The sequence below is a fragment of the Micropterus salmoides genome, unplaced genomic scaffold (assembly GCF_014851395.1).
Source record: "Micropterus salmoides isolate LMB-PRFRI ecotype aquatic unplaced genomic scaffold, ASM1485139v1 Ms_hic_scaffold_3, whole genome shotgun sequence".
Taxonomy (NCBI): Eukaryota; Metazoa; Chordata; class Actinopteri; order Centrarchiformes; family Centrarchidae; genus Micropterus; species Micropterus salmoides.
Genome location: NW_024042261.1, coordinates 34,759,572 through 34,778,772, shown reverse-complemented (window position 1 = coordinate 34,778,772; position 19,201 = coordinate 34,759,572). Strand labels below are relative to the sequence as shown.

The window sequence follows — 19,201 nt, the reverse complement described above, 5'->3', positions numbered from 1 at the left end:
ACCATTGCTTTAACTGTCTGTATTAAATGTCTTCTTTAATTATGCTTAGACTGAATTAGTTTAAAACCATGATCCACTGAATCCAAATTATAACACCAGCTGGAACCTATTCAATGTTGCTGTTGGCTAAATGTGAATGTAGTTCGACTATATAATCATTAGATTGTGCATAGTGGGCTTCTATATCACTCTCCATCTTCGTAAGCATGTGCAGGTAATGTCATCCCACCTGTGTTTCTACTGTTCTGGGTGTCACCTTTAAATATATACAAGGGGCGTACGTAGGAGAGGCCCATGCTGTGGGTGGGCGTAGACTAAAATTCTCAATGCCGCAGGCGCGCGGAAGGGGTAAACCCATTAGCGATAGCCTTAGATGGCTGCACCTATACTCAGCGAATCCAGGTTACAGTACGTAACCCCCGGTCTTTGTCCAAATTGTTGAAACCACAAGCCTTCAAGGAGTTGACCAACATATCTGAGCCATGAAAATAAAACACAACATTTTCTAGAGATTCTATCCATAATTTAAAATTAAAAATCATCTGTTCAATTGGTATAAAATTTTGAATTCTTAATAATGTTCTGGGTAAAAGGCAGAGCACCCTGCTAATATGATCCAGGGCAGCTACTATGCAGGTGAAGCGTCTCAGCTCTTTCTGCCTGAATCCTCCAAGCGAAGTGCTGAATGTGAAGATCAGAGAACAAACCAGAAAGCTAAAGAACTTGTTGGTGCTGTCAGACACTCTGCAGTTTGTCTAACAGGAGCTGGATTAAGTTGTCTCAAGTGATAATGCGGTCGGGTTTGTTAGTGAAGTCATAGAGTGGAAAAGACAGCTTAAACACAGTCTGACTGCAACATTCAACTTCAGCACAGTTTGCGCAAAAGGCTTTGTCACATCAAAATGAGGAAAGGCCTTCTTACTATCTCTGTCAGTTTTACATGTCATTCTGTGAGAATTAAGTAAATATTCACAGCAGTGACATTTCTCCCTTAATGTTGGTTAGTGAGAAGGACCAGCCCAGCAATCTAGCGCACATTTATTCCAGAGCATCACATCGTCAGAGCCACACCACCAATCTCAAATGTGTTTCCTGTCAGTTAATGGTTTAAACCTTGATGGAAATGACTGAAACCAAGAATTAACATTTTCAGAACTGTCACCTCTGTGGTTAAATCGGCTTTAATCAGTATTTCTTAGACGAACAACATGTGAAAATAATGTGAAAAGAGAAAAGGGGTAATGAACCTGTAGAGAATTATCACCTTCATCTGATGCTCCCCTTATCTTCACGGAGCTTTATAATGAGTTTCAGCTCATTTTTGAGCTCCCAATGCCACTACCTAAACCCAGCACTTTCTCCTATATATGCACATCTGCACACAGTAAGGTAAGACAACTTGAACACTTGCTATTGATTAAAATAAGGGTTGATGTTACAGTGTTAATTGCAGGTCTGTGATGAGATGCTAACTCTCGTCTACTGCGTGAAAGCCTGACGTAGTACATGTCAATCCACCACCCTGACCTCTACACTCCCTTTGAGCATCACTGAAGGGCACACTCCTTCCTGCATTGGTACATTGGCATATGCACAGGGACACTAAACTCTGTGTGTGCAAGGTCACACTCCTCGTACGACCGTCTGCCTTGTTTGTCTAGCAGAATATCAACTGTACGCTACTTTGTCATCAGTTGAAGAACTACAAGAAGCCACTTGTCAGGAAATCTCAAACAGTCTTCTTCTGGTGAAGTCTTGAAAAGCATGACTGATAGCTGTGACCACTCAGACCGGTCCAGACATCTGTCAGAGAGTGTGACGGTGTGATGTGAGCTGAAGAGGTTTTATTGTCCTGCACTGTTCTGCTCTGACTTACAGCAGCAACCTTGTGAAACCGACCCTGCTGTTCTAATCCTGTTCAGAGGCTGCTCTAAGCCTATTAGAGATGGACAAGGTAATGATGTTATAGTTGGCTCAGTAATGGCAGCGCTCGAGCATCAGGTGTCCACCCAAAGAAAACAACTACCCATCTGCCCTTTATAAAGCTGATAACAGTCTTTGACACAACACACTACAGCAGTGATGCAGCACACAAGAGACAGCTGAGGATGTGCGTTTGTGATTTATTTGTGGACTGAGGTATTATCAGCGGAGGCCAGATATCGACAAAAATAGGTTTTCTCCTCACGCACTTACACAAGAGTACACACACAGAGGAAATACCGCAACACTTTTTAACAATTGGTGACAGCCTGAGTACATAACACAAACCTCATTGGATCTAATCTTTGGACAATCACAAGACCAAAGGAGGGAAATTGTTTCTATTCCTACAGCAGTATCTTGTTGTTTTTATTGTTAAATTAATTTATTGTAAATATTTTCTTTTCCTACATTTCCCCAAAACGTTATAACTATTCATTTTTCTCTACATTTATTTAATGTATATAACCAGAGCACAGTCTTTACGTTCCAATGCAATACAAAGCAATGCTTCTAATGTATATGACAACATACTGTATGTATGTGCGTTCACATGCATGGAGTCACAAACATATACTAAAGTCAGTAAGGAAAGATCAATTGGGTTGTCTAAAAAAACCGAATGAGAGCGTCACAGTTGTCATTATAGAGCATTATCCAACAATCAATTTGTAACATAGACACAATGATGATTGGACAGATTTGATGATTTAGATATGATGATATGAAGAATTTGTGAATGCGAGGAACTTGTGGGACAGTAGAGGAGATTGAGAAGGACCAGAAACAGCAAAAAACAGCAGTATAAAAGCAAAATGTGACAAAAAAAGAGGCTGAAAAGTAGAAGGTAGTGGTGGTCGGATTGTTGTAATTTGTAAATTATGTGAAACAATCAAAGAGTTAAACAGGAAATGAACAGAGCTAATACAATGAACTCAGCAGCCTTGTGAGATAAAGAAAAGACAAGAGGGAGAAGATATCAGTATGTCTGTGAGCTTGCATGAACACAGCACATGCAGGCGACTTCCTTCATTGATTTTATTTCGTTTTTCACAGAGACAAATGAAGCACAATTGCCATCATGTCATCATCATAAGGTCTCCATGGCAACCTCTGCCCAAATAGTGCAGAAGACTCCAACATAAATAAATACCATGCCATTTAGGCAGTTGTGGTGTTATTTGTAGAAGGAGAAAGGAATTTCACTTCTGTCAACAGTTTTATGAGGGACTTTTTTTATTAGTAACTGCAGTATTATTCACATTAAAGTGTTTACAGTGAGGGCTGGTATTATCTAAACTAACAAGGACACTGTTTCTGGAAAGACACTCCACTGGTTTAATTTTACATATAAAGGTCAGTTTACATATCATGAGGAGTTCAACTCAGCCTGTGGAAAACACATGCACACTAACGAAAAGCCTTTGTTGCACACCGGGTGCGTGAAGTTTGAATGACGATTGGTTGGTTATTGGCTATTGGTTGTATTAAGGGAAATGTAGGATTTAGTGTTTTTGGCGTTTGACCCATACTTGACACTAAAAAGTCAGCGCATCTAGTTTAGCTCACTCTGTTTTTAATCGGTCTCTTGTGCATCCAACAACTTTCTGGGAGTGTAGCACTAAATCAGCAAAGCCATGTACAAATGAGGTTCAATCCAAGCCACAGTAAGTCAAGGAGAAGCATTCGTGCCTCACTCTCAGTTCAAAACATTGATTACCATTGTCTGTCTACCCTAAATACAGCAACAGTGTAAAAGCAAAAAGGATGAGATACTACAACTACACCACCTCTTCTGCTGACACCTGAGGGCTCTTTGGTGGTGCTCTATGAGGAAAGCAGGTGTTAAAAGTCATGGTTGAAGGGGTCTGATAGCTCAATTTTTGGAGTAGCAGCAGTATTAATGTATCTTGAGTGGCCATGCCTTTGTGTTTGTGTCTGTGTCTGTACTCGGTATTTGTATCATTTAGTTTCAGCATAAGAATGTTTTATTTTCTGAAATATTGCTTTGAAAATTTGAAACAGTCAAACTTCCAAAGAGTCAGACATTGTAAAACTTAGAGAGAAAAATAGTGTTCAGGAAGCGAATGCAAGTTCACTGTAATAATAGGATGGACAAAGTGTGCTGTTCTGCACTTCAGCAGGAGAAGGGAAGAGAAAGCCGGTGGAGCTCAGTGGCTACAACAGTGCACTGACAGCGCCAGGGCTTCGACTCCCACTGTGGCCATCCAAGCTGAACATTTAGGAAGCGTTGCTGCTGGGAGTCACTTTAGATAAAAGCATCCACCAAAGAGCGTAATGTCCAAACCCCTTCAAGATTAGTGAGATAGATCTCAGCGTGTCTCCTGGTTGTTTGAGACATCAGATGGACAAAGCAAGACACACCCGCTGACGTAAGCCTCTGGACTGTAAAATGCCTCCGTGTAAACAGGAAATGGAGATTTTTGACAGATACACACAGTGAGAGACACACATGGCTCTTGTCATTTGAGAATAAAACATTGCCACAGGCTGTGACCTGTGTTTCTCAGTTTTGGAATAAATATATTTAAATAGTATCTATATATATATCTCTAATATTAAATCACATGTGCTCTCAAATCCCTTGTTTACATGAGTCTTTCTTCCTGAAAAATCCTCACAGTTCTTTGTGTGCACTGAGGGAAGTTCACACTTGTATGTACGTCAAGCAGTGTTTCCTCACGAGGTCTCCCTCCCGAACTGCCCAATCAACTCTTGACCCTACTTCCTGGTCTAAAATTAACCACACCCACAACCGTGACCACCACCACCCAAAGTCTGTCGCCAGGAAACTGCTATCATCATCCATCATTTTATTTTGATGTTATTTACTTTCAGCTCGTGGACGCACACACAAATCATACCTGGTAGTTTCCAGAGCAACATTTCACCTTAAAATACCAGATTTTTTTAGAGCGTCCACAATAACAAAATGCCACAGGAGTTTGACACCTAAGACTTTATTTGTAGCATCAGATTCAGACCTGTGATCCCTGTCACAGTCTGTGCCGACAGAATTAGTGAAGAGTTCAGTCAAGTCCAGCTGGAGTAAACAGTGGATTGGCAGCTACCATTACTATTATGCAGAGACATCAACAACTTTAACTACCATATGGACAAACATTTAAACCATGCTCTAATATGCTGAAAACATACAAAGATAGAAAAGTTTCCAAAAACTTCACAAAAGAAAATGCACAAATCAGCAGCCAATTTTCTGTACAGACAGTTAACTTGCATCCAAGTTTTTTTTTTTCAGGGAACACAATATTAAAGTTGCTAAGTAAATAACTATAATACAATATTTATATAATAAAAGATCTTAAGGCAGAGTAACAGTGCGACAGACAGAGAAGCTATTTCGTTTTACAATTCATTACAAGACATGATCAGTGCATCACACTATTTATCCCATTTTGTTGCCATCTGAATTGTTCATGGACCACTCAGTTCACTGATGCCTGTTAATGATCTGTGCTAATGCTGTCATGTTCAATGGAATTTCTGTATTTCAGAAGCCTGTCCATGTGTTCTTTTTGATACAGTTGGACAATAAATCATCAGTTGAAAGCAATAAATCATTAGCAGCAGAAAACAGTAAATCATCCTAAACCAGAATGGGAATATATTTTGATAACAAAGGCAAGAAAAACATCTAACTAGCAACGCCCTCGTGCAAAGGAAAGTAGAATCTGCCTTTTAGATTAGTTTGGTGTTGTCAAACCAGAAAGTTTGATATTATTTAAAAAACGATATCTGTTGCTCAAAAACTGCATGCATTATGTAACCCGGTGTGTTTTGCCTACAGCTGCCTGTGAACCCACTTTGAGCCAACATACATACCAGGCTGGTGGGCGAACTTTGCGATGGAGCTGGAACTGGGGGCAATCAGATCCAATGACCATCACACTGCAGCTGTCGCTGGTGTGTAACATTAAGACAGGGGCTATTTGAAAAGACCGCGTACTGCCACCAGCAGCTCTGTCAGCTCTGCTCTGCTCTCATTAAGTTATTTAAACTTATTTCTGACTGGGACACTATTATTACAACAAAAAATAATAGGTGTTATGTTACGGTACTCGTGGTAGGCCGCACCCATCCAGCACTCCTAAAGGTTTAAATAAATGTTACGAATATTTTTTTCAAGTGTTATTTGACCCAGGTCTCATTACAAAACACTCTTATAACTTGGAGTCATAGTGACATGCCACACTGCAAATAGTTACCATAAACCTCAGTGAATACTTGAGTGTTTGTAACCAGCAACTGGCATGCTGGAGTAAACACAAGTGGCAGCTGTCTTACTAAAACTGTCTTTGCATTTAAACAGTGCGCTATTGTTATGCTCTCCAAAGTCAGCTATGTGGTTTCTGCAGGCTGCTACATAAACTATTTTGCTCTCAGCAGCTCCTGAGCTACCAAATGTTTAAAGCAATATTTCAGAAAATAAAACGATCTCAGGCTGATTTAAAACAAAATTATGCAAACACAGAGTACAGACACAGAGCAACAAAGGCATGGCCGCTGAGGATGGATTAACACTGCTATTACTCCATAAAGTGAGCTATCAGGCCCCTTCAACCATGACTTCTAACACCTGCTTTCCTCTCAGCACAGAGTACCATCAGGGAACCCTCGGGTATCAGCAGACTGCACTGTGTCTTCAGCACAGAGACTTTATTAAACCACATCCATCCAGCCTACCTTAATTCTCAGCCTCAGCGTGTCTCTTCCAGTGGTTCAAAGGTGACAGACCTCCACTTGCAGCAGCACAGCTTAAATCTCAGCCTCTCTTTCTTTCTTATCTTCCTTTGACCACCTCGATCATTCACTTCCTGTCTGTCCTCAGCTGCTCTCCTTCACTTGTTCTTGTTGTTGTTGTTGGTATTTTTAGTCTTTACCCCCTCTCTTTTTCTAGGCCTTTGCCCCTTGTCACCAGCCAACCTGTTGCTCCCCTCACTGAAACCTCAGGCCTGGACCGGACCCATGGCATCTCTAGGAGGGACGCATCCAGCCATGTGATTGGCTGGAAGGGCAGAGAGATGCCCCCATATTAGGGCAGAAACAGGCGGGGCTGCAATAAAGGAGGGAGGAGAAAAACATAACAAAGTTTGTGACATATTAGAGTGTCTGTCTGAGTAGTGACTGCTGACTGTTTCTCTCTCTGTCTCTCTGCAGCATGTCTCCACACAAAAACTATGCTAACTTGTCATGGTTTTTTGAAATCAATCATTATCTGTGAGTTTGACAATTCAGACACAAAAACAGAGCTGTACTAGTAGGTCACTTGTGTGGTGGCCGACAAGGGCAAACTTTTCCATTCGGAGTAACATGCTGCAGCTTCAACAACAATGGAAATGTGCTGCAGAAAGGCAAAAATTTAATAAAATTAACAATAAACATGCTGCAAAAAGATACATATTCTCTTTATTCTCTACATTCGGCACTTTTACAATAGTATAGTGCTTAGTGCTCCTGGAGATCTTTCATTCTGTTGACATGAAGCGTTTTTCTGATGCATCTGTTTTCGGGGTTTGTGTATTTTGGATTTTGCATGATTTTTGTATTTGCAACATGTTTCCATGCTAAAATAAATTAAAAAACAAAATTCTAGCCAAAATAAACTAGAAAACAGGCTGTAACAAAATCCCAATGGTCTTTAAATGCCTGGATGAACTTTCCAACAAGTGATTATTGTTGAGAAGTTATTTTTATCCCAAATGTCTGAAAATAGGAACGGCGGGCCTTGGATCTTGTTTTAGAGAAAGTGTGATGCTTCCTTTCAGGTACAGATACACACTGACGTGCTGAAATGCAGACAGAATACAGAAGACACACACATGTTGTTAGCGGAACAATATGTGTGTGTCTTCTGTATTCTGTCTGCATTTCAGCACGTCAGTGTGTATCTGTCAGTACATTTCTACATTTCTTGTAGATTTTTCCCCCCCTGTTTTTACAGATGATTTTTAGTAAACCAGCTGGCTGCAAAGCTGAGGTAAGTATGAAAAGATTTAGATATGATCATGAGACAACAGACCCCTGGCCAGAGACATGCAGGAGGCCCCACCCTGTCCCACTTAGGACAAGAGAGGACAAGAGAAGTTACTACAAATTATGTTTTTGCATGTTGTGGTAGTTTTGCCTCTTTGTAGTTGTCTGTGAAGATTCTCAGTCATCCAGGTCATTGTTGCCCAAAGAAGGTTGAGGTCAAGGGCAACTGGACTTGGTTGAAGATACTGGAAGACGTTTCGTCCCTCATCCAAAGGACTTCTTCAGTTCTGACTGACTGGCAGGGAAACTCAGCTATTTAACCTCAGTGTGGTCGTTTGCCAGGATCGTCGGTACCGCTGGTTCGTTAGTGTTCCTGGTTGCTGTGACGACAGTCATTACAGTCGTTAGGACTACTGGAGGCCAAGACTGAACGACCATCGTTGGTATCTTCACCTGAGGCCAATAGGTTACGTTTGTTGAGTTTCCTGGGAAGTGATGAAAGGACAGCATTGTAAGTGGGGGATAAGTGGTGGCGTAGACCCCCTCCCCTGTTCAATGACGGCTTCTCAACCCTGGTGTAGATGCTTCCTTGACACCTCTTTCAAACCATCCATCTTCTCTGTCTAAAATGTGCACCTGGTGGTCCTCAAACGAGTGTCCTCTGTCCTTCAGATGTAAGTAGACTGCAGAGTCTTGACCTGAGGAGTTGGCCCTTCTGTGTTGAGCCATGCGTTTGTGTAGTGGTTGTTTAGTCTCCCCAATATACAGGTCTGTGCATTCCTCACTGCATTGGACCGCATACACTAGACTGCTTTTCTTGTGTTTGGGTGTGCGGTCTTTGGGGTGGACCAGCATCTGTCTTAGTGTGTTCTTGGGTTTAAAAAACACAGGGATGTTATGTTTGTTGAAAATCCTCCTGAGTTTCTCTGATACTCCATACATGTAAGGAATCACAATGTTGTTGCGTTTGACCTTCTTTTCCTCCTCCCCTGTAGTTTTGGTCTTCTTGGATCTTGTGGCTGTTTTCACAAAGGTCCATTTAGGGTATCCACAGGCTGTAAGTGCCCCCTTCAGGTGTTTCTGTTCCTTCTCTCTGGCTTGGGCGCTTGTTGGTATGTTTTCCGTTCTGTGGTGCAGTGTTCTCATGACCCCTAGCTTGTGCTCCAGTGGGTGGTGTGAATCGAAGAGTAGGTATTGGTCTGTGTGTGTGGGTTTTCTGTAAACACCAATCTGCAGGCTCCTGTCCTCTTCAATGTGTACAGCGCTGTCCAAGAAGGCCAAACTGTTGTTGTGAACATCTTCTCGCGTGAACTTGATGTTACTGTCCACAGAGTTGATGTGTTCTGTGAAGGCTTGCGCTTCCTGGCTTTTAATTTTGACCCAGGTATCGTCCACATATCTGTACCAGTGGCTCGGTGCTGTTCCTCTGAGGGAGTTGAGGGCTTTGCTCTCCACTTCTTCCATGTAGATGTTTGCCACAATTGGGGATACCGGTGGTAATTTGCAGATCTGGTCAGGGCTGATGCTAGTTCTGTTGTCTTGTGTTAGCCGTTTCCTTACGGTTTCTACTGCTTCTATGGTGAGGATGCAGGTGAACAAAGAGGTCACGTCATAGGATACCATGGTTTCATCTGGGTCCAGTTTCAGTCCTTGAACTTTGTTTACAACTCTTTATAGTTGATTTGCATCTCTTTGTTTTCATTTTGCATCTTTTTGTAGTTGTTTTTTTGCCTCTTTGTTGTCATTTTGCACGTGTTCATAGTTGTTTGCATAATTTAGTGGCTATATTCTCTTCCTCTACTATAAGGTCAGAGTTCACCTAATGGTGTTCAATGTCTTGCACATGGACAGTTCAGCATGGTGGATGCTGGACAACACGAGGGCTTGATATTCAGGTATTAAACCCATATATATCCAGGCTCATATTCAGCACCCAGAGAAAATATTCAAGGTGGCACTAATGCAAACAAAGCAAGACTGACACAACTTCATGCTCACTGAGGTGAAATGAAGTGTAGAGGCGCTCACTCTAGTGGAAGTAATTCAGCTGGATAAAAGTGGCACTGTAAATTAAATCCCAAACACAACTGTATCAAGCATAGTTTCCTGCAGAGTCGACCCCTAAATGACTTTTAAGTGGGAAAAGTGTCTACATTTATCTGACGCTATTATCCAAGGCGGCTTACATATGCTATTTATATCAGGGGTCACATGCCTCTGGAGCAGGTAGGGGTTAAGTGTCTTGCTCAGGGACATGTTGGAGTTGAACCTGAGTCTCCCACACCAAAGGAATGCATCTTATCCACTGCATTATCACCACCCCTTCTATTGCGTATTTATGAAGGCTATTGCTAACTAAAGTTTACTCTTCAAAGAAGCTGTAAGAGATGCTGGAAGTCACAACAAAATACTTTAATATTCAGCATGACACAATAAAAATAATTCTGATGAGGTGATGAAATGACCACAGATCTACTGATTTAGTCAGTAGAAATTAAAATAATTCTCTTCTCATCTCTGCATCTCTGCTTCTGTGTGCAATGGTGCAATCACAGTTTGAAAGACTGGCAGGGATTGACCTCTCATTCAGGAAATACTGGTTGCTTATATTCTTGTTTATGTAACCACATGGATAAATAACACAAGCAGCAGAGAAGGAGGGATACTGCTTGGCTGCAGTGATTTCAAGTACATTAGTAGAGTTGTTTGAAGAGTTTGATGAAAGCTTTATAATTTACTACTTGTGGACTGCCCACAGTTTGGGCTAACAATCTTCACTATTTCCTGTTCTAGGTTCTGTCCTTGCTGCAGAAAAGGACAAATTAATTGAAATCATTGATCGATGATGAATTACAGGTCTCAGTGAAAATGGTTGTGACTATATGAATTAATACAATTACTCATAATTGTTTTGACTTAGCTTTTTAAGTCAACTAATCAAGTTCATGAATGTTCAAATACTGCAGTTCCTGCACACCCATGGTACATCTGCACAGGTGTTTTTACTTACTTGTCCTCTTCTCTAGACCGTGGTTGTTGACAAACTGCACATGATTGACATCTCCCTCCTTTACTTTACTTTACTTTACTTTAGTTTTACCTTCAGTTAGAACTGGACGACTGACAACATTCTTATTAGTAAATGAAGTTTGGTGACCAAATTACAAACTGAAAAGTCTGATTAGCCAAAATATGTAAAAACACCTGCTTAGGTGTGCAGGTCCTTTAAGCCTCTATCTAGGCCTCAGGCAATTATAAACCACATTCAGCTGTGGACTACTGCCCCTGCCACCCAACCCATAACCCACCCATGGATCCAGTAAAGCAAGGTCTGTACACGGCCCACAGCCCTACAGATGACTGATGGATTTGTCTATTGCCAGCAAGCCGTGTAGAGGTGGGGTGGTAAGGGGGGATGCTGTCAGCACAGATCAGGCAGCCAGCGCTATGTCAGCTAACATGGTCATTGTTGCAGTCCAGCTCGCACACAAAGACAGGATTTAGATGTAAGAGAGGCCAGGGACCCTGAAACAAGGGCTGGGCTGGGCAGGGGCATGATGGAGGGTGAGAGAAATGCATATCACTTTTGTGGCAACTCATTTATTTTGGTGATTGTCATATTTTCACATTTTTCAGAGAAACATTTTGGAAGTACAAGGTTCGACAGCTAGTGACATGCTTACAGTACATAATATTATACAGTAGCTAGGCCGGTATCTGTAAATTATGTGTTATTTGTGACGGATGAGAGTGAGGATGGTTAGGATATACGGACAGGGGTGAGCTAAAGCAGGAGTCAGGAGGACTGAGGAGGTGATGGAGGGAGGGGTGAGGTGTGTTGAAAGGTGAGGAGGAGGAGTGAGGGAGGATGGGCAGCTAAGTTGGCATGGGGCACGAGGCCCCACAGACCATAGCTATACCCCCGTCAGCGCTTAAAAGGGCCGGGAAACTGGAGCAGGCTGTGAGTGTGGGCGAGTATTACTAATGTTGTGGGGACATAAATCTGTTTACACAGTCACACTGTGGGGATTCGTCTTCAAAATGCAAGTGCCCATAACATAATTAATCGTCTTAGGGTGAAAAATTAAGTTTAAGGTTAGGGTTAGGTTTGAGCAGTTTGTGGTTATGGTTAGGTCAAGTTATCCAGAGAATGATTGTAAGTCAATGTACTGAACCCAGAAGTGATGGAAATACGACTTTGTGTGTTATGGTGAAAACATGCCTGGTCTGAGAGGGGGAGCTACCACTTCTTCAGAGGTTATTAACTTCAATTTATGCCCACAGTGGCCCAAAGGAATCCTAATTTCTGACCGGCTAGAAGGTGTTATAAATTATACATCATGATATGTCAATATTTGTTCTACTCAACTGTTTAACCTCCGTTCTAGTGAGTCAAAAGTGTATTGTATGGTGCCTTCAAATGGATCCTGTGAAGTAAAATGTTTAACTAATTCATTTAAAGTTAAGTACATGCTTGCCATTCAAGTTTTTAAGGTTAGGTTAGTAGGAGAGACAATTTTAATCACCTTCTCCCCTTCTCAAAAAAGGGTTTATGATTACAGACATTTAAAAAGTAACTCGGCTTCATTCATTACTAATCATCACTGACAATAACCAAAACTTCCAAATGCTGATTTTGTACGTGATTTTCATGATTAAACACAACTTGATAGCATCATTATCTATTACACTAAAGGTAACTGACTCAAAGAAAACGTTTGAAGAATATTGGCAGCATATGCACGCACGCATGCACGCACACACACACACACACACACACACACACACACACACAGGAAGGAGATTGCCTCTGCTAAGCTCAAACCCATCAGCTCGAGCAGATAAACTAAACAGTAACTATAAACTTTCCAGTGACACAATGCTCACTTCCTTTGCCTTGACCTGCAACTGAACAACCTTTTCGTTTGCTGAAATGAGGGTATTTATAGAGATGAATGTGAGGAGTTTATTTTCTCCAAATGCCACTGTAAATATATATACCTGTGGTTTATTGTACAGTTTTCATAAAATATTAATGTAGTGAGGATATAATTATTTGAGATGATGTAGATTTGTCTTGTCTCCAGTGTAAGGCATGGTGTCTAGAAGCTAGTAAATTACTTAAGTATGAACATTTCCAATTAAACAGCAGTAATCGTTGTTGTCATTTTTTGCCACTTTAAGCATAGTTTTAAAATTATTAACATATAATTTACTCTTGAAATGCATCATTCTTTTTATCAAAACCTGATCATCAGTGGTGTCGATTTCATGTGTGATGGTGAAGAGTGAATTTACACAGCTGGCCAAATAAAATGCTTTGGGCATGTAGATGTCTGAGAGAAAATACTTCTGTTACTTGTGTCCCTGTGTTAAATCATCCAATTCTGTACAACATATTCTGGCGCAAAAATAAGCAAAGACTAGTGTGTTGAAGTCATGAATCAGAATTACGTGAAGCAGGACAGATGTCAGCTCATCAAATTTTTTTATCTGATCATATTATCACACATGACAACATATTATTTATCATCACAATGAGTTACAATAAGCTGTGGGGCAGATTCAGGTGACCAACTATTAAACATAATATCAGCAAATACTGAACATACTAGGGCAACAAAAATGACCATCTGGTCTACTTCCTACCAAACAATAAATATTGCAGTCAGTGCATTCAGTGTAGTATCCTGACAAATGAACATAAGATGGGACTGAAACTGTTCCATTTTCATACAATATGTTATTATGAGTCTAGACGTTAAGAGACTGACTTCAGATTGAACTTCAGTCCTTCAATCATTTCAGTCCCTTACATTATCAAAACTTGAAATCCCCCAAAAATATAATGAGGGTTTAAGTGGCTTCACAATATTTTGATAACCACACAACAATCGTATCATAAAAGCAACTATTCTTCTATATATTAAATCTTGTACCAAGAGTTGAGCATTGAGCCGCATCTGATGTGTTTTTCTTCAGTCTCAACCTGCTTCCTCATTAGGTCATTCCAGGTACTTGCATCAGCTAAAGACCTGGTAGTAAATGCTGCTTTACACGGTCCATCAAAATTGCATGCAGTCAGCATATTTTAAAATATGTAAAAATATGACAACTATGTTGCCCACCGCAAAAGTATTACACAAAGGAGCCACAGCAGAAAACAACAAAAGCAGTAGTTCGAGGCCGAACTAGTCAAAAGAAAAGGTCTGATCATGGTGTGGATGATGGGTGTGGACATCTGCCTTCAGTTCTGTCAACTCATGTCAGACTGTGATTTTTACAGAAAGGGTTACTTATTTGTATGGTTACTTATTACGACTTGTGTTTTATTTTGCTGCATTTGTAACATGGATTTAAAAAAGTCATCTATAAATAAACATTATTATCATAATTTAATTTTGAAATAATGCATAAATCATTCAAACGTTTGAACTGCATAGCCTTAACCAACGTTTTGCTTGAATTGGAGTCTAATCTTAACCATTTTCTAAGTGACAATTAGGAGAAAATGGAAATGTTTTTGACATGTAATCTAATTAACAATTGTCCAATTTTTGTACCCACTAAAAATGTGACAGTGGAGTAAGACAGTTATTCAACCAGACCTGCATTGGAGGAAGGTGTCCAGGTGACTCTGAATATTCCACGCAGACACTCACACATGGTCCACAACAGGAAGCCGAGGGAGGAAACACACCGAATGGGCAGCCCACACACGGACCGTGAGGCTGGGAGAGCTGTGCGGCAGAGCTGGGGTCGGCAGGTAGGTGTCTGAGGCAATCCGGGGGTCGGTTTGACTGTTTGGGCCCACGGGAGACCAAACTGTCCAGTGTGGATAACAGAGAAGAGGGGGAGGGGGGGGATCAACAGAAAGATAGACAGGAAGAGAGAAAGATAGAAGAAGAGAGGGACTGTCTCATCATTACGTGTACATGTCAACATATGGACCACTGAACTTTCTTTTTCTTCTGCAAACCACCACAGAGCGAGAGATAAACATTGGGTATGTATGTGTGAGTGAGGGAGAGGCGACAGCAGCGAGACAGGACAGAATAGGGGTGTATTAGCACTAGTGGACAGTCAGCAGTTTGCTCCAGCCCTCTGTAAAGCCCTGCTCCATTGTTTGTGGTGCTGGAGGTTTAGCTGTGGCCCAGCAGGGCCTTGTTACTGGGCTTAGAAGGGCTGGACACTGGATACCAGTCAGACACAACCACAGCCAACACACCTCGAATTGGGCAACACAACCTCTGTTGATCAGAAAATGAATTTAAATGTTAAGGCTGGCTTTATTATATATTTTTTCTTATTTTCAATACATCTCAAGAAAAGACCAAAATCTGCAATTCACCGGTCTCTCAGTACTTTCCAACTTCCCTGTCCTGTCTGTGGCTCTCAGTCCCAAGCCCCTTGGTTTATACTAAAGACGTAGATCTTTGAAAACCTCTCACCAAGTTTCAAGGGCTCCGTCATTTCCTAAAACAGCTGGTCACTGTAAGCTTTTAGTAAAACTTACTCAAACAAGAGTAAATAGTTCATTGTGAGGGACTATTTTCACCCGTGGATTAATCCACATTTGGTGCCCCAGTGAGTATTTATGGCTGCCGGACGGTGTATGTGAGACTGAGTCAAAGTTTTTGGACAAAAACTGAACTCTATCGCAAAGAAGAAGAATAATTTTTAGTAGGATCAGTTCATTGTTGCTTTAAGTGTTTTTATATCGACAATAAGAAAAATGATCTGTTTGTGTAACACTTCACGTCATGATTGCTTACACTCTATCATAAATAATACAAAATGTAATTATATATACTCTTTCTAAAGTTGTATTTTATTTTGTAGTTTTTCGTACATTGATGCAATCTACACCTAAAATACTGGAACAGTTGTTAAAACAATTTAAAATTCTTCTTTATATATCACACATAAAGACTTTTATTCATACATGGAGTTTAAAATATACTTGTCAGTAGCTAGCTTTGGGTGGAAAATGCTCTGTGATTCTTGGAAGCAGGCCTGATAATGGTAGAGATGTGCGGCCCCAACAGTCATGAAGATGCAAGTTGTGAGTGGGGTTTAGATCCTAGATTCTTTTCAGTGGAGATCATTCATGTGAACCCGATCAGACTGCAAATTCACAAATAATTCTTCTGATTGTACTGAAATGTTGATGCTTTGGACTGAACCAGGCAGATTTCTTACACTCAACAAAAAAACCATTAACAAAACAATATAATAACCATACCCAAAATTACACAATATAAAGCAAAATAATTTAACTGAACAAAACTAAAACTTACATAAGTACAACAGTTTGTGCTAATTTATACTACATTCACTGATATTTGTAGTTATTTTACTAAAAATAAGATTGCTACATTGCTTTAATCGAATATTATGTGAACACATGCTTAATTTGCTTAATGTGTTTGTAATAATCCGTAAGTTGATTTCTCAACATTTATATATTTATTATGGATTATTATCATCATATCTGATTATTTTAACATGTCCAAAGACATCAAAGGGTGGAATGTGGGAAATCATTGGTGCCTCAGTAGCCTCAGTGAGTGGCATCTAAGTCACCCACCTCCCTAAAGTTGACAAATTAATTGATTTCAAATAGTCATGTTTGCAGTGGAAAATGACAGGACCTTTGTGTGCTTCCATAGCGGCCATCTCTAGCTACAGGAGATGTGATAATTTGACCTGTGAGACTGATGGTGATGATGTAATTCTTGCGAGAAACCGGAAGCTATGGGTATGTCTGCGATGGCTGCCTATCTTAGTCCACCACCGTTTCTAGGACAAGTCATTACCTCCTGTCTCCATCCCCTGTCGTGTCTCCTGCTTATGTCACAGTCCTTTCCTCTGCCTCTGTCTAATCAGAGGAGACCAGACCAGCACTCACCCTGAGCCCTCTTCATCAATCAAGGTACAGTTCTGTCACACAGCATGTATCATCCTGTTACAGGGTATTTCATGGTGATGCTGCATCATGAGCTCAAGAGTTAAACAATCATTTGTTCCCAGTATGATCAGACTCATATCCATACATATATATATGTTGCACAGTTGCTACAAGCTACAGACGCTTGTGCAGCATTTTCAGCCTATTATGATATAACATATGATTCCAATCCTAATCTTAAGTAAGTAATTTTTCGAGCCCCAACTTAACGACACTGCGGATGCCAAGTGATGGATATTTATTTATTTTTTATATTTACAATTTTTTTTTTTACATTTTGCCCTTTTGTTGGATAGGAGTAGAAGAGACAGACAGGAACATCAATAATGGATGATTCTGCAGAACCCTGGAATATCTTCAGCCCCAACATTTCCAGTGTGTAACAGGACGCAAACTCTTGTCTCCTGCCATACTTCATGCCCGTCCACCACCCCGACGTCCACACCGTTATCGTTGCATAAAGGGCACGTTACCTTCTTCATGTCGCTGAAATTAGGCATTGGACATAAATTGAGATTGTGGAATTGTCCACTATATATATGATTCTAAGAAGCACTGAACATAATATGCATGTATATTAGCATGCTAAATTAATTTCAGAATAGAGCTGAAGCTGATGGGAATTACACCATTAGTGTCGATGGTATCCTATCATGAGCTACATTGTTGGACATGGAAAAAATTTGCAACTCGGTTTCCAAATTAAATAACTGAACAATTCACTTATAGTATATTAGTTATCAGTTATATTTATAAAGCTCCAATTTATAATAAAAGTCATCTCATTGTACTTTTTTATTAAAGAGCAGGTCTAGACTGTACTCTGTTTAATATTATTTAAAGACCCAACAATTCCCACCATGGGCAAGCACTTGGCGACAGAGGCAGGGAAAAACTTCCTCTTAAGGCAGAAACCTCGAGCAGAAACATGGCTCAGGGTGAACGGCTAACTGAAACACCTGCAGAAAGTGTTTCAAATTTTGACCTGCTTTGACCTGGTGATTACCAAATTTGTTAGGATTCATACTACAAAATTTTTTCCCAATTGCTATCCAGTAGTTGGTGAAATATTAAGACACATTGCCATTTCAAGTGCTGCTAATCTGTCTAAAAAATCATTTGATATCTCCAAAATGTCAAGGCAACTTCTATAACAGTTTTTTTTTTTAAGTGAATAATTCAAATAACAACAAAGTCTGAATTTATTTTGTGCCCTTAATCATAGTAAGAGGAACTTTTTAAAAACTCTAGACCTCTTATTTCACAAACCTGTGATTTCTACTCCACAGAGTGTGTGAGATGCTTCATCGGGTCTCAGGGTAATAAATGTAGTTTCTGTACTTATTAGAAACTATGTTTGTCTGCCACATGCCTCTGTTAATCCCTACAAAGTGCAGAGTAGTTGAGAGCTGAGTCATCGAGGATGGAGCCAGAGTGCGTGCATGTGTGCTCACACACACACACACACACACACACACACACACACACAGCTAAAACCCTGAGAATCTTGTGGGTTTAACAGAAAGTGACTCACACAGGTTTTTTTTGCCCACTTACAGCTCATACTGTCAAGATTAAAAATGTTGCAGAGAGCACTCATCTACTTTCCCACTGTTCTGACACATGAATCATTTCTTTTGAGCCATGAATCAAACTTTTTCTGAAGACACATCACAATTTTTCTGTGAAAAAGGCCACCAGAGGGGGAGCAGGTACGCAAACAAACCAGAGCACATTTATGAACGTTGTTTACTGGACAATCTCATGGTGGTTTCAGGACTATGACACAGAGTACCTACAGTGAGGAATTTCCCTATGTTGTAAGAACATCCACCTTCCATGTGTCCAAAAGTGCCTACAATAATACATCTAACCAGTTTGCTTTTCTTCCCTTGTTTCATTCTTTCTTCGTTTCCTTCTGTCCTTCCTTTTCTAGGGATGGCAATGTCAGTCTGTTGGTCCAGGAGTCTGACATTTATGGTTAAGATTTAAATGTTTAAACAACTATTGGATGGATTGCAATGATATTTGGTACAGACATTCCCGCACCCAACAGGATAAAATAACTTTGATGATCCACTGACTTTTCCTCTTGCACCATCATTAGGTAAAAATGTGTCCAATACTTTAGTTGATGACTAAAAACCTACAAAACTAACAGCATTCCCGTCAGCCTCAGCTGTCATTGTGAGGATGTTGGCATGATTATGCCTGCAGTAAGATAGCTCAAGT

General features: G+C 40.4%; 1 protein-coding gene across 12 annotated transcripts in view; it reads right to left on the bottom strand.

Annotated features, from left to right (window-relative positions):
- The window catches only part of LOC119882827 (neuroblast differentiation-associated protein AHNAK-like), a 38,328-nt gene extending 31,340 nt beyond the window's left edge, over positions 1 to 6,988 (bottom strand). For 7 of the 12 annotated variants that reach the window (XM_038693099.1, XM_038693097.1, XM_038693104.1 and 4 more), the window contains exon 1: positions 6,709 to 6,985. The gene's annotated coding sequence lies outside the window, so the exon portion shown is untranslated. Of the gene's footprint in view, positions 1 to 6,708 lie in introns of all 12 variants that reach the window. The other 5 variants (XM_038693095.1, XM_038693098.1, XM_038693096.1 and 2 more) reach the window with 3 other exon arrangements.
- Positions 6,989 to 19,201: the final 12,213 nt, after the last annotated feature.